The sequence below is a fragment of the Moschus berezovskii genome, chromosome 4, assembly GCF_049115385.1.
Source record: "Moschus berezovskii isolate FMDL1 chromosome 4, NW_MosBer_1.0, whole genome shotgun sequence".
NCBI lineage: Eukaryota > Metazoa > Chordata > Mammalia > Artiodactyla > Moschidae > Moschus > Moschus berezovskii.
In genome coordinates this window covers 41,688,666-41,703,142 of record NC_142463.1, presented here as the reverse complement: position 1 = coordinate 41,703,142, position 14,477 = coordinate 41,688,666, and the positions used below count along the sequence as shown (strand labels likewise).

At 40.1% G+C, this 14,477-nt stretch overlaps 1 protein-coding gene across 1 annotated transcript in view; it reads right to left on the bottom strand.

Moving 5' to 3' along the window:
- The window catches only part of LEPR (leptin receptor), a 111,805-nt gene extending 98,936 nt beyond the window's left edge, over positions 1-12,869 (bottom strand). Inside the window, exons 1-2 of the mRNA XM_088835360.1 lie at positions 12,597-12,869; positions 12,002-12,285 (exon numbers count right to left, since the gene is read on the bottom strand). The gene's annotated coding sequence lies outside the window, so the exon portion shown is untranslated. The remainder of the gene's footprint in view (positions 1-12,001; positions 12,286-12,596) is intronic.
- Between the last annotated feature and the right edge of the window lie 1,608 nt (positions 12,870-14,477).

Here is a 14,477-nt window from a genome sequence, read left to right as displayed (position 1 = left end):
TATTATTCAGCCATTAAAAAGAATACATTTGAATCAGTTCTAATGAGGTGGATGAAACTGGAGCCTATTATACAGAGTGAAGTAAGCCAGAAAGAAAAACACCAATACAGTATACTAACACATATATATGGAATTTAGAAAGATGCAAATGATAACCCTGTATACGAGACAGCAAAAGAGACACAGATGTATAGAACAGTCTTTGGGACTCTATGGGAGAGGGTGAGGGTGGGATGATTTGGGAGAATGGCATTGAAACATGTATGTTATCATATGTGAAACGAATCACTAGTTCAGGGTCGATGCATGTTATAGGATGCTCGGGGCTGGCATGCGGGGATGACCCAGAGGGAGGATAAAGGGAGGAGGGAGGTGGGAGGGGGGTTCAGGAGGGGAAACTTATGTAAACCCGGGGCAAATTCATATCAATGTATGGCAAAACCAACCAATATAATATTGTAAAATAATTTGCCTCCAATAAAAAATAAATTAACTACATAAAAATAAATAAATAAATAAATAAATTCTTTGTGCCTCTTAAAATAAAAGAAAGAGAGAAGTAAAACTATCTTTATTCTCAAATGACATGATCTTGTATGTAGAAAATACTAAGGAATTCACACACAAAAAAATATTTCTGTTGTTGTTCAGTCATTCAGTTCAGTTCAGTTCAGTCACTCAGTCATGTCCGACTCTTTGCGACCCCATGAATCACAGCACGCCAGGCCTCCCTGTCCATCACCAACTCCCGGAGTTCACTTAAACTCATGTCCATTGAGTCGGTGATGCCATCCAGCCATCTCATTCTCTGTCTTCCCCGTCTCCTACCACCCCCAATTCTTCCTAGCATCAGATTCTTTTCCAGTGAGTCAACTCGACGCATGAGGGGGCCAAAGTATTGGAGTTTCAGCTTTAGCATCAGTCCTTCCAATGAACACCCAGGACTGATCTCCTTTAGAATGGACCGGCTGGATCTCCTTGCAGTCCAAGGGACTCTCAAGAGTCTTCTCCAACACCACAGTTCAAAAGCATCAATTCTTCGGCGATCAGCTTTCTTCACAGTCCAACTCTCACATCCATACATGACCACTGGAAAAACCATAGCTTTGACTAGACGGACCTTTGTTGGCAAAGTAATGTCTCTGCTTTTTAATATGCTATCTAGGCTGGTCATAACTTTCCTTCCAAGGAGTAAGCGTCTTTTAATTTCCTGGCTGCAATCAGCATCCACAGTGATTTTGGAGCCCAAAAAAATAAAGTCTGACACTGTTTCCACTGTTTCCCCATCTATTTCCCATGAAGTGATGGGACCAGATGCCATGATCTTTGTTTTCTGAATGTTGAGCTTCAAGCCAACCTTTTCACCCTCCTCTTTCACTTTCATCAAGAGGCTTTTTAGTTCCTCTTCACATTCTGCCATAAGGGTGGTGTCATCTGCATATCTGAGGTTATTGATATTTCTCCCGGCAATCTTGATTCCAGCTTGTGCTTCTTCCAGCCCAGCGTTCCTCATGATAAGTTAAATAAGCAGGGTGACAATATACAACCTTGACGTACTCCTTTTCCTATTTGGAACCAGTCTGTTGGTATATGTCCAGTTCTGACTGTTGCTTCCTGACCTGCATACAGGTTTCTCAAGAGGCAGGTCATGTTCAGTCATTAAGTCATATCTATTTGCAACCCCAGAAATTACAGCATTCTGGGCTTCTTGTCTTTCACTATCTCCCAGAGTTTGTTCAAACTCATGTCCATTGAACCATCAAACCAACTCATCCTTTGTCGCCCCCTTCACCTCCTGCCCTCAATCTATCCCAGCATCAGGGTCTTTTCCAATGAGTTGGCTCTTAGCTTCAGGTGGCCAGTGTCCTGCAGCTTCAGCACCAGTCCTTCTAATGAATATTCAGGGTTGATTCCCTTCAGGATTGACTGGTTTGGTCTATTTACTGTCCAAGGAACTCTCAAGAGTCTTCTCCAGCACCATAATTCAACAGCATCAATTCTTCAGTGCTGTCTTCTTTATGGTCCAACTCTCACATCCATACATGACTACTGGAAAAACCATAACTTTGACTAGATGGATCTTTGTTGCAAAGTAATGTCTATGCTTTTTAATATACTGTCTAGATTTGTCATACCTTTTCTTCCAAGGAGCAAGTGTCTTTTAATTTCATAGCTGCAGTCACCATTCGCAGTGATTCTGGAGCCCAAGAAAATAAAATCTGTCACTGCATCTCCTTGTTTGCCATCTATTTGCCATGAAGTGATGGGACCAGGTGCCACAATCCTAGTATTTTAAATGTAGAGTTTTAAACCAGCTTTTTCACTCTCCTCTTTCACCCTCATCAAGAGGATCTTTAGTTCCTCTTCACTTTCTGCCATTAGAATGGTATCATCTGCATATCTGAGACTGTCGATATTTCTCCTTTCAATCCTAATTTCAGTTTGTGATTCATCCAGCCCAGCATTTCACATGATATACTCTGCATATAAGTTAAATAAGCAGGGTGACAATATGCAGCCTTGACATATGCCTTTCCCAATTTTGAACCAGTTCATTTTTCCATGTCCAGTTCTAACTGTTGCTTCTTGACCTGCATACAGATTTCTCAGGAGGCAGGTCAGGTGGTCCGGTATTCCCATCTCTCAGAATTTTCCAGCTTGTTGTGATCCACACAGTCAAAAGCTATAAGGTAGTTGATGAAGTAGATGTAGATGTTTTTCTGGAATTTCCTTGCTTTTTCTATGATCCAACAGATGTTGGCAATTTGATCTCTGGTTCTTTTGTCTTTTCTAAATTCAGCTTGTACATCTGTAAGTTCTTGGTTCATGTACTGCTGAAGCTTAGCTTGAAAGATTTTTAGCATTACCTTGCTAGGATGTGAAATGAGTGCAACTGTGCAACAGTTTGAACATTCTTTGGCATTGCCCTTCTTTGGGACTGGAATGAAGACTGACTTTTTCCAGTTCTGTGTGGTCTCTGCTGAGTTTTCCAATTTGTTAATATACTGAGTGTAGCATTTTAACAGCATCATCTTTTAGAATTTTAAAAAGCTCATCTAGAATTCCATCACTTCCACTAGTTTTGTTCACAGTAATGCTTCCTAATGACCACTTGACTTCAGACTCCAAGATGGCTGGTTCTAAGTGAGTGACCACACCATCATGTTGTTCAGATCATTAAGACCTTTTCTGTATAGTTCTTCTGTGTATTCTTGCCACGTTTTCTTAACTCTTCTGCTTCTGTTAGATCCTTGCTATTTCTGTATATGTTCAGCAAGGTTGCAGAATACAAAATCAATACACAAAAATAATTTCTATTTCTTTGAATTAGCAATGAACAATTTGAGATAAAATTAAAAGACAATTTCATTTCCTATAGCATCAGAAAGAATTAGACTTAACATTTTCAACAAAAGAAGTGTAATTATTTATATAATGGATACTATAAAACATCACTGAAAGAAATTAAAGAATACCTAAATAAATGGAAAAACACCCCGTGTTCATAGACTGAAAGAACTTTTATTAAGATGGTAATACTTCTGAATTTGATTCAATATAATCCCTTCAAATTTATAGTGATATTTGTATCGACATTTACAAGCTGATTCTAAAATCCATATGTATTCACAAGGGAATAGCTAAAACAATATTGAAAAAGAAGAACAAATTGGAGGATTCACTTCTAATTTCAAAATTTGCTTCAAAGCTACAGTAATCAAGACAATCAAACTAAGACCATGGCATCTGATCCCATCACTTCATGGCAAATAGATGGGGAAACCATGGAAACATTTACAGACTTTATATTCCTGGGCTCCAAAACCACTGCAGATGGTGACTGTAGCCACGAAATTAAAAGATGCTTGCTCCTTGGAAGAAAAGCTATGACAATCCTAGACAGCATATTAAAAAGCAGAGACATTACTTTGCTGACAAAGATCTGTCTAGTCAAAGCTATGGCTTTTCCAGTAGTCATGTATAGATGTGAGAGTTGGACTATAAGGAAAGCTGAGCACCAAAGAATTGATGCTCTTGAACTGTGGTGTTGGAGAAGACTTTTGAGAATCCCTTGGACTGCAAGAAGATCTAACCAGTCCAACCTAAAGGAAATCAGTCCTGAATATTCATTGGAAGGACTGATGCTGAAGCTGAAACTCCAATTCTTTGGCCACCTGATGTGAAGAACTGACTCTTTGGAAAAGATCCTGATGCTGGGAAAGATTGAAGGCAGGAGAAGGGGATGACAGAGGATGACATGGTTGGATGGCATCACTGACTCAATGGACAGGAGTTTGCGCAAACTCCAGGAGTTGATGATGGACAGGGAAGTCTGGCGTGCTGCAGTTCATGGGGTCACAAAGAGTCGGACACAATTGAGCGACTGAACTGAACTCTACTGAATCAAGACAATGTGGTACCTCATAAAAGGACATAAGTAGAGCAATGGAATAAAGCTGAGAGTCCAGAAATAAACCTTTAAAATGGTTTTTAACAAGACATCTAGATATGAGGAAAGAATTGTCTTTTCAATAAATGGAGATATGACAAGTAGATATCCAGATGCAAAAGAAAGAAATTGGTCCTTTCCTTCACTCTATATATGTACTCAAAGTAATCAAAAACTGAAATATAAAAGCTAAAACTATAATAGTCTTATAAGTAAAACATAGAAGTAAAACTCTTCAACCCTGAATTAGGTAATGGCTTTTTAGATATGACACCAAAATTAAGTATAAAAATAGATAAACTAGGCTTAATTAAAATGTAAAACTTTGGGGCTTCAAAGGATACCTTCAAATAAGTGAAACACCCACAGGATGGGAGAAAATATTTGAAATTCTATATCTTAAAAGAGATCATATACTATATAAAGAACTCTCATAACAACCACAAAAATAGACAAGTAATCCAATTAATATACAAGCAAAGAACATTTCTCAAAAAAGATATATAAATATCTTTTCATGGCCAACAAGCACATGAAAAAAATGCTCAAGATCATCAGTCATCAGAAAATGCAAGTCAAAACCATAATGAGTATCACTTCACATTCACTATGATATTTTAAAGTTCTGGATGGTAACAAGTGTTGACAAGGAGATGGAGAAATTGAAACCCCTGTTAATACTTTGCTGGTGGGAATATAAAATGTTGAAAACTGCTTTGGAAAATAGGCAGATTTTCAAATGTTAAACATAATGTTGCCATATGACTGAGCAATTTTACTCCTAGGTATATACCCAAGAGATGAAAACATGTTCACACAAAAACATGTATGCAAATATTAGTAACAGCACTATTCATAAGAGTCAAAAAGTGGAAAATACCCAAATATTCATCAACTGATGAGTGAATGAACAAAATGTGGTGTATCCATATATTAAAATATTATTTGGCCATAAAAAGAATGAAGTATTTCCATGGAATCATGTTTTTAATGTAAACCCCAAGAAAATGTTCTTTTATGATTAAAAAAAAGAATGAAGTACTGATCCATGATACAGCATGGATAAATCTTAAAAATAGCATGCTAAGTGAAAGAATCTGGTCACCAAAGCCCCTATGATTTTATTCATATAAATTGTCCAGAACAGGCAACCCATAGACACAGAAAGTAAATCAATAATTTCCAGGGTTCAGAGAAGGGAGCATAGGGAGTGACTGCTAAGGCATATGGGGTTGTTTTGGGGCGTAATAATAATGCTTTAAAATTAAATACTGGTGATGGTTACATAATTGTGTTCATGTACTAAAAACCAGTGATTTGTACACTATAAAAGGAAAATTTTATGATGTATGAATTATAGTCCAAAAACTACTGCTTTTAAAATACTTTCAGAGGTCTAGTTTATTTCTCTATGGCAGTAGCAAAAAGACAATGAATTTTTTGAAAAGATACCATTTAAGATAATTTCAAAAATATGCAGTTTCTGTAAATAAATAGAACAAAATGTTCAAGGACTCCTAAGAGAAAAATTATACTATTATAATATTATTATAATATTGTCATGTTAGAGAAGATCTAAATATATTGAGAGACAATCATGTATTCTAAAACTGAATATTTACAGAGTATCGATTTCCTTTTAATTGTTTATAGACTCAAAACAATCTCAATGAAATCTCCATTAAATTCCTAACAAACTTTTTAGAACTTGATAAGCCGATCTGAAAAACATATATGGAAAGATAAAGGGCCAAGGAATGCTATAGCACTCCTGAAAAAACTGGACCAAGAGGGAGGATTTACTCCCCCATTTACCAGATAGCAAGACAATTTAAACCTGCGGTAATTACAGAAAGAGACATAAAGGACAAATACAAAGCTCAGAAACAGACCCACACATATGCTAACACTAGGTATTTGAAAATATCAATAATAAGTATTTGTTGTTTTAAGCCACTAAATTTGGGGGTATCTTATTAACACAAAAATAGATAAGCAGTATTCGCCTTCATTTTTCCTTTTAGCACAGAGGATTAACCTTCCCTGTCTCCTTGAAGTTAGGATTTCTTTTGCATCTAAAATGTGAGTGCAAATCATTCATGTCACTTCCAAAGGGCAGATTCATGTCAAGGTATGGCAAAACCAACCAATATAATATTGTAAAATAATTAGCCTCCAATCAAAATAAAATAAATGGGAAAAAAATAAAGTTAATTTGAATGGTAAATGTATAAGAAAAAAAAATAAAGTTAGTTCACAATTATCCACAATTTTCTCCACACTACCTCAACTGGAAAAGTCCTATGTTCCAGATTTGACAGAATGATAGCAGTTTCCTGAATTTAGACTTCTAAGTTTCTGAAAATAGTTGTGCTGGAGAAATGTCCTAAACCAGAGGAAACTTTATTTGAATGACAAATAAATCTTTATCACATTAAGTCAATGAGATTTGGGGATAATTTGCTACCAAAGCATAACCTAGTCTATTTTTACAGATACTGGGCTCCATCTCACTAGTAGTTAAAGAAACAAAAGGCAGTGAGATAATACATACCCACTACATGGGCAAAAATTAAAGTTTCTGATAACACTAAATTTTGGCAGAGATGTGGAAGAATGAAAGTAGTAACATAAATGGGTAGAAACATGCTGGAAAAGCATGGCATTATCTAATAAAGCTGACATCTGCAGGCCCTGTGATCTAGTAATTTGACTAAGAGCTTTATACTCTAAAGACACAGAGGACGAGATGGTTGGATGACATCACCAACTCAATGGACATAAGTCTGAGCAAACTCCAGGAGACAGTAAAGGACAGGGAAGCCTGGCATGCTGCAATCCATGGTGTCACAAAGAGTCACTGAGCAACTGAACAACAAAAGGAAACTCCTACATCTAAGCACCATGACATCTATAGAAGAAGAATCATGGGTGGTTTATGTATGACAGTAAAAGAAAGGGAGGGAGGGAAGGCAGGAAAGGAGGGAAGGAGAGAGGGAGAAGATAGAAGGAGGAAGGAGGAGAGAGGGGAAGGGAGGAAGGACAAAGGGAGGGAGGAAGGGAGAAAAAAGAAAAGAGAAAGAAGGAAAGGAAAAAGGGAGAGAGGGAAGGAGCGAGTAAAAATGATCCAAATATCCTTAATTATAATGAGTAAAAAATAAAAGTATTATCTTCATAAAACAAAATATATCCAGTAATAAAAATGAACAAACAGTCAATGTCAGCAACAGCATTCAATCAACAACAACAAAAAAGTTACTAAGCTCTCCTTACGTGCCTGGCTCCATTTCAGGTACTAGGGATACAGCAGTGAATAAAACAGGAAAAAAAAAAATCCACCCTCATGGAATCTGCATTCTAATAAAAATAAAACAGGGAAAAATGATTAATAAGAAGTCAGTAAGTATTTTTAAATGTGGTAAGAACATGAGGAAAAGCTAAGGAATGGGAAAGTGTTTTGCAAGGTAAGATGTGCAATTTAAAATACAATCACCAGAATAGACCTCATTGAAAAGGAGACAACTGAACAAAAATTTGAAACAAGTGAAAGTAATAGATTATGTGGATATCTGGGAGAAGAGCATCCCAGTCAGAGCAAAGACGGTCTCTGATATACTCAAAGAATAGCAAGGAGACCAGTGTGGCTGGAACTAAGTGAATAAGAGAAATGGCAAAGAAAATGAGATCAGATAGATAAAAAGGAGAGGGAAAAATAGGTAGCACATTGTAGGTAATTCTAAGGAACATTTGAGATTGGAGATTCTGGAGGAAAACAGTGACATGATCTGCCATATGTTGTAAGCAGAGCTCTGATTACAATTTGAGACTGGATTATGGAGGGCAAAGGATGAAAGCAGGGAGACCAGTTAGGAGGTCCTTACAATAATCCATGTGGGACAGGATGGCAGCTCAGATTTGGATGTCAGCCATAGAGGTGATAAGAGTAACTATATTCAGGAATTATTTTGAAGATAGACCAAAGAGGACTTCCTGACATATTACATCTAAGATATGAGGGAATGGGAGATATCAAAGATGACTCCCAGGTTTTGGCCTGAGCAACGTGAAGGATGAAGATAGGGAAGGCTGAAGAGAGGGCTTGGGTGAGGTGAAGATTCCACTTGGAGCATGTTGAACTGGAGATCTCTGCTAGACATCCAAGTGGAAATGTTGAGCAGGCAGGTCTTTAGACATGGAAGGCTAAAGTTCAGGGAGATAACTCAAAGTTTCACCTATCATTTTGGAGTCATCAGTGCACAAATATAGAGATTGCATGAAATCATCAAAGAGTGTAGACAGAAAAGAACTCCCAAGGACTAGAGCTGAAGACAATCTAAGGTTAAAACCTCTGAGAGCAGAAGAGAGAGCAGCAAAGGGGACAGAAAGTAATGGCTCGTGAAGAAGCAGGAAAAATCAGGAATACATGGTATCCTGGAGGCCAACAAGGAAATAGCACAGAGAGCAAAGGGTGATAACTGACAATGCTACCAACAGGTGACGTAAGATCAAAGGTGACAACTGACCATTGAATTTGGGAAAGGTGATGTCACCGGTGACAGTGGGCAGAGTACTGAAAACAAGAGTGACAGAAGTAGGTTTAAGAGAGAATGTGAAAAAGGAATCAAATGATAGGGAATATAGACATCTCTTTTTAAAAGTTAATGCTTTAAAAGGGAGAGGAAATGGCTTAGTCTCATAAACGTAATCTTAACCAAGAGAATCTATGAAAGGATGTCTCCTGTGTGCATATAATTTTTTAAGTAAAAGGAAAACTGTGATTAGGAAGGAAGAAGCAAAAAGTTTCTGGGTATTGGCATGTTCTCTTATTTGTATGGTGAATAATGAGTATTTGCCTTGAATTACCTGTTACAATTACAAAACGGTTACAATCACAAACCAGTCCATTCTAAAGGAAATCAGTCCTGAATAGTCATTGGAAGGACTGATGCTGAAGCTGAAACTCCAATACTTTGGCCACCTGATGTGAAGAACTGACTCACTGGAAAAGACCCTCATGCCGGGAAAAATTGAAGGCAAGAAGAGAAGGGGATGACAGAGGATGAGAAGGCTGGATGACATCACCAACTCAATGGGTATGAGTTTGAGCAGGCTCCAGGAGTTGGTGATGGACAGGGAAGCCTGGCATGCTGCAGTTCATGGGGTCACAAAGAGTCGGACACAATTGAGCAACTGAACTCATCGGTTAGAGTGATTTGCTATACTATTTGTAAACCAGTGCCAACATTTGTTTTATGTACTCTTCTCCCTGTATATGCCATAGTTCAAAGTATTTACAGATTAATAAGATCATGTGTATGAAAAGACAAGTAATATCACTATGGAGTTACAGAAGTTTTAAAAAATACTTGAGGAGGAATACTTCAAATTACAACCAGACCAAATTTGAATTGAAATGCCAAAAGGTTATATGTACTAGGTCTGTCCAGGAGGTGAACACTTGTAATTTAATTAAAAATGGAATTTGTAAATCACATAAAAATCTTAAAAGAATTAGAGCAGACTGTAAGCCCTTTTCTTCATTTTTAACTCCACAGGACATGTTTTTTAGTATGCATTTGGCTCTCAGTATGAAAAATGCAGTACAGTATCTGCCAAGGCAATTCTTTCCTTTCTCTGGATATTTTTTAAGTTCTATTTCTAAGACCCCCCCCTTGGGATACTGCCCTTCACAAACACAAAACTTTTAGTTATATAACAGTGATCTAACTGAAGACACGGCTGTTTTCTCTCGGTAATTTCATTACAAAAGAGAAGCAGAGCTTCTGCCAACTAGAATGGCCCTCCCAAACCATGAATGAGTTGGACTGTGAGCAGGTCCATCCACTGTTTTCAGTTGTTTTCCAAGAGACTAGAAGCCAGGATATTTGAGTTCTACTACTCTCTGTTTATTCAACAACAAATTTCCTTAACTCTTTGGGAATCTCTTTCAAAGGTGATGATTATCTACTTCACCAGAGACTACGATGGAAGACAAATGCCTGAATAATTGATGGCACTTCCAGTCCAAAGGTGAAAAGGCGAGGAAAATATATTTAAATGTGTTTATAAAAGAGTAGGTGCGTACTAAATCACTTCAGTCAAATCCGACTCTGAGAGTCTATGAACTATAGCCCACCAGGCTCCTCTGTCCATGGGATTTTCCAGGCAAGAATACTGGAGTAGGTTGCCTTCCCTACTAAGATCCCCTGGATCCCTTCAGGGGATCTTCCTGACCCAGGGAACTACGCATCATCTCATGTCTCTTGCATAGGTAAGCAGGTTCTTTACTGCTAGAGCCACCTGGGAAGCCCTCATAAAAGACTGCTTCAAATTTATTCCACTCTCCCAAACAGAAGAAAGAGCATGTGCAGGGTGTCAACACATTATTTTATTTTAGATCAACACCATCAAAAAGAGCCACAGACATTTATTTATAAACCTATCCTAACTACTGATGACTAAGTCTCAAATAATTTTGAATTACAAGTAACAACAAAAGCTATCCTAACATTCTGTCTGCTAAAACAAGTCAACAGTTGATTGTTGTCTGCTTTTCATCAAAAGGAAATAAAAATATCAGTGACACTTTATAGTACACACTTGCTGTACAACTTTGTGTGTGTGTGTGTGTCAATTCCTAATTTCTAGCTTATCTGTTTAGTTAAACTCTGCTATTTTTCTGGGATTCATTCCAAGACAACTAAAATGCATTACTAAAATTGGCATCTATGCTATTGAGCTTAATTTCAGACAGGCTCTAAAGTGTTCTGAAACCAGTTTTTAATATTCTGCACACAATATCACGCTAAAAAGTAACAAACACTGTTCAAGAACAGAAATTGACAGGAAAGGTAAAACAATTTTTATTTCCTCCAAATATACCATACTGAAAGTGAATAGGTACTACAGTAAAGCTACATGTTTTTGTTGCAGTGTTGCAAATATTAACTTCAAGTTGAATGTGATTCTTTAAGCTAGACTGAATGACCTAAATATTCACATATAAACTATATATTTCTAAGCTAAAAAAGTGTTTTTCACTTCATATTTTGGTTGAAAAGCCTTAAACGCATAAACCATAAGTGCATATTACAAAAAAATGCCAAGACCAACACAGATTTTTTTAAATTTCATTAAATTACAAACCTAGTAATGTTTGTAAATGTTAAAAAGTCAAAGAATTATAAATTTTTAAGCTGGGAAATATCTTAGATATTATCAAGAGGCCCTCAGAATTGTAATCCAACCCTCTAACTTGACAAATGAGGGAACAGAGACCCAAAGAGGTTAAATGAACCACAGCTGTCACGTAAATACAAATCATACCAAAAGCCAGATTTTCTGACTCCTAGTCCAGAGCTCTGAAAGAGCATTTGTCTCAACATACTTTAAAACTTGAGGAAATGAAGGTTAACAGAGGACACTCGAGGCAGCCCCTCAATATAATGAACCCCCTCTGGCTTAAAAGAGCCAGTCTCCTCTTGTCCTTGCAAACCCAAGTTCTAGAAATAGCACCCCAAATAATGACTTTCTTATATGGCCTCATCCTACCTGGGGTTTCCAAAGTGACTCCTCAGCTGGGTCTCTTTTCGTCACACCTACAATTTCCTTGAAATAAGTGCTTTGGTTGGGATTGGGTTTTGTTGTTTTGTTTTGCTGTATTAATATGCTCGGGGAGAGCTTAGATGGTGGAAACAGAAGCTCTGGGCTAAACCACTCCTACAGCACATTTGTTTTTCTTTTGTCATCCAAACCAACAAATCTTTCCTCCTCCGGGCCCCAGGGCTTACTGGTTTCCGTCGCAGTCCCTTCAGTTTCCAAAGTAGCGAGGAGACCTGGAAAAGAAGTTGGCCGGGTGGCAAATCCTTTCGGGGGCGCCAGGCAGGTTCGCGCCCAGGCTGGGCCGAATGCCCTCGGCCGCGCGCCCCGATGCTCCTCGCCCAGGGTTACTCCGCAGCGCCCGCCCCGGGGGAACAAGCGTCCCCGCCGACCCTCGGGGGACACCGCCGGACCCGCCCCGGCCTCTCGGACCCCAGGTGGCTCGCGGGCTCCGGCCGCCCGCGCGCGCGCCTGGGCGCCTGGCTCCTCGCCTGGCCAGGTGCAGGAAGAGGGAGCGGTGGGGGTGGCAGGGAGAGCTGGAGCCCACCTCGAGGCCCAGGCAGGTCCCACCCAGGCGGAGGCGAAGATGCCGGCGGCGCGGGGAATCGGACACCTGCGTCGCTCGCGCTCGGACGGCGTGGGCTCTGCGGTGGCGCGGCACCTAACCCGTCGCGGAAGGTGCCGGGAAGCTCTCCGGCCAGGAGGCAGCGGAGTGTGGAAGGAGGGGCCGAGGGGGAGCGGAGGGAGAGGCGGGAGTCGGAAGAGAGAGGTCGGGGCAGAGCCGGGTGGCCGCCCAGCGCCCGGCGCCCTCCGCCACCGCTTCCCGGGCCGGCCGCCTAGGTGACGGGGGTGGCAGCGGGGATGCGGCTGCCCCTGGTGGCGGGCACAAGGAGGAAAAGCGAGGAGTTTGGAAAGAAGCACCCCCTGCCCGCAAGGAAGCCTAGAGTCCAGGCAAACCCACGAGAAAGGTGGCACCGCTACTTTCCCCAAGAGTCAGCTACAGTGCCCACACTGAACCGCGGGTCTCAGACCCTGGGCTGGGCATTGGGATTCCCTCTGTCCCTCCTACTTCCAGATGTCCAGGCCTTTGTGCATCAGGTGTGCCAAATGCTACAGTAAAGATCTCCATAACTGAAGGGAGTGGGAAAGAAAAGCGAAATGGAAAGATCAGAAGTGGTGAGGTAGTGAGTTTCCTGTCACCAAGAAAGATTCAATTTGGTCATGCTTGTCGTCAGGAAGGCATGATTCTTTTCAGTCTTGAAATTCAATGGTGTATGACGTAGTAAGTTTAAAAAAATCCGTCCTTGACCAGTCTGATTGCAACCCCAAAGTAATAAGCACTTTTTTGTTCTCCACTCAAAGTGTTCACTCACTGATTTATTTATTAATACATTTTTTGTTGAGACCCTACAGAGTGACGCACAACATGCTAAGTGCAGTTACTATGTTCCTTGAACTTGAAGCTATGACAAGCAAGTATTCATCTAATTACCAATTGTGATGAGTATATGAAGGAAACCAAAGGAGTGTGGAAGAAAGAATAAAAGAGAATAAACTACTCTAGATTGGGTGAATGGCTCATTTTCAAAGGTCTCTAGAAATGAAGTTGCCTAACACCCTCACAGGATAAGGCATCAGAGACACAGAGATTACTTACCCCAGAGACAGGTAGAGCCGGGAGCAATGCCTCCCTGCTCCCCAACCCAGCCACTTACTTGGCCAACGCCTGGAGCTTTGTAAATGGAACTTTCCCCAGAGAGGAATATCCTCCCAGGACCAGTGCCACTTTAATGGAGACAAACATTTTCACTGGATGAAAACAAGAATTAGAGTAGAGATACTGACTTCCCCAAATTGTTGCAAAATTAAACAGTACAACAGAATCCTAAATTATTTGATATGAACTAACTAGCATTTGAGTTTTCTAGGATTGCCTTAACAAATGACCACAGACTCAATGCTTAATACACCAGAAATGTAATTGTTCACTGTTCTGGAGGCCAGAAGTCCAAAGTCAGGGTGTTATCAGGTCCATACTCCTCCCAAAGCCTTAGGAGAGAATCCTTCCTTTGCTCATTCAGCTTCTGGTGGCTCCAGAACTCTGTTGCTGCTGCTGCTGCTGCTAAGTCACTTCAGTCGTGTCCGACTCTGTGTGACCCCATAGACGGAAGCCCACCAGGCTCCCCCGTCCCCGGGATTCTCCAGGCAAGAACACTGGAGTGGGTTGCCATTTCCTCCTCCAATGTGTGAAAGTGAAAAATGAAAGTGAAGTCGCTCAGTCGTGTCCGACCCTTAGCGACCCCACGGATTGCAGCCTACCAGGCTCTTCCATCCATGGGATTTTCTAGGCAAGTGTACTGGAGTGGCTTGCCATTGCCTTCTCCGAGAACTCTGTTGGCTTACAGCTAACTCTCTCCAGTCTCTGTCC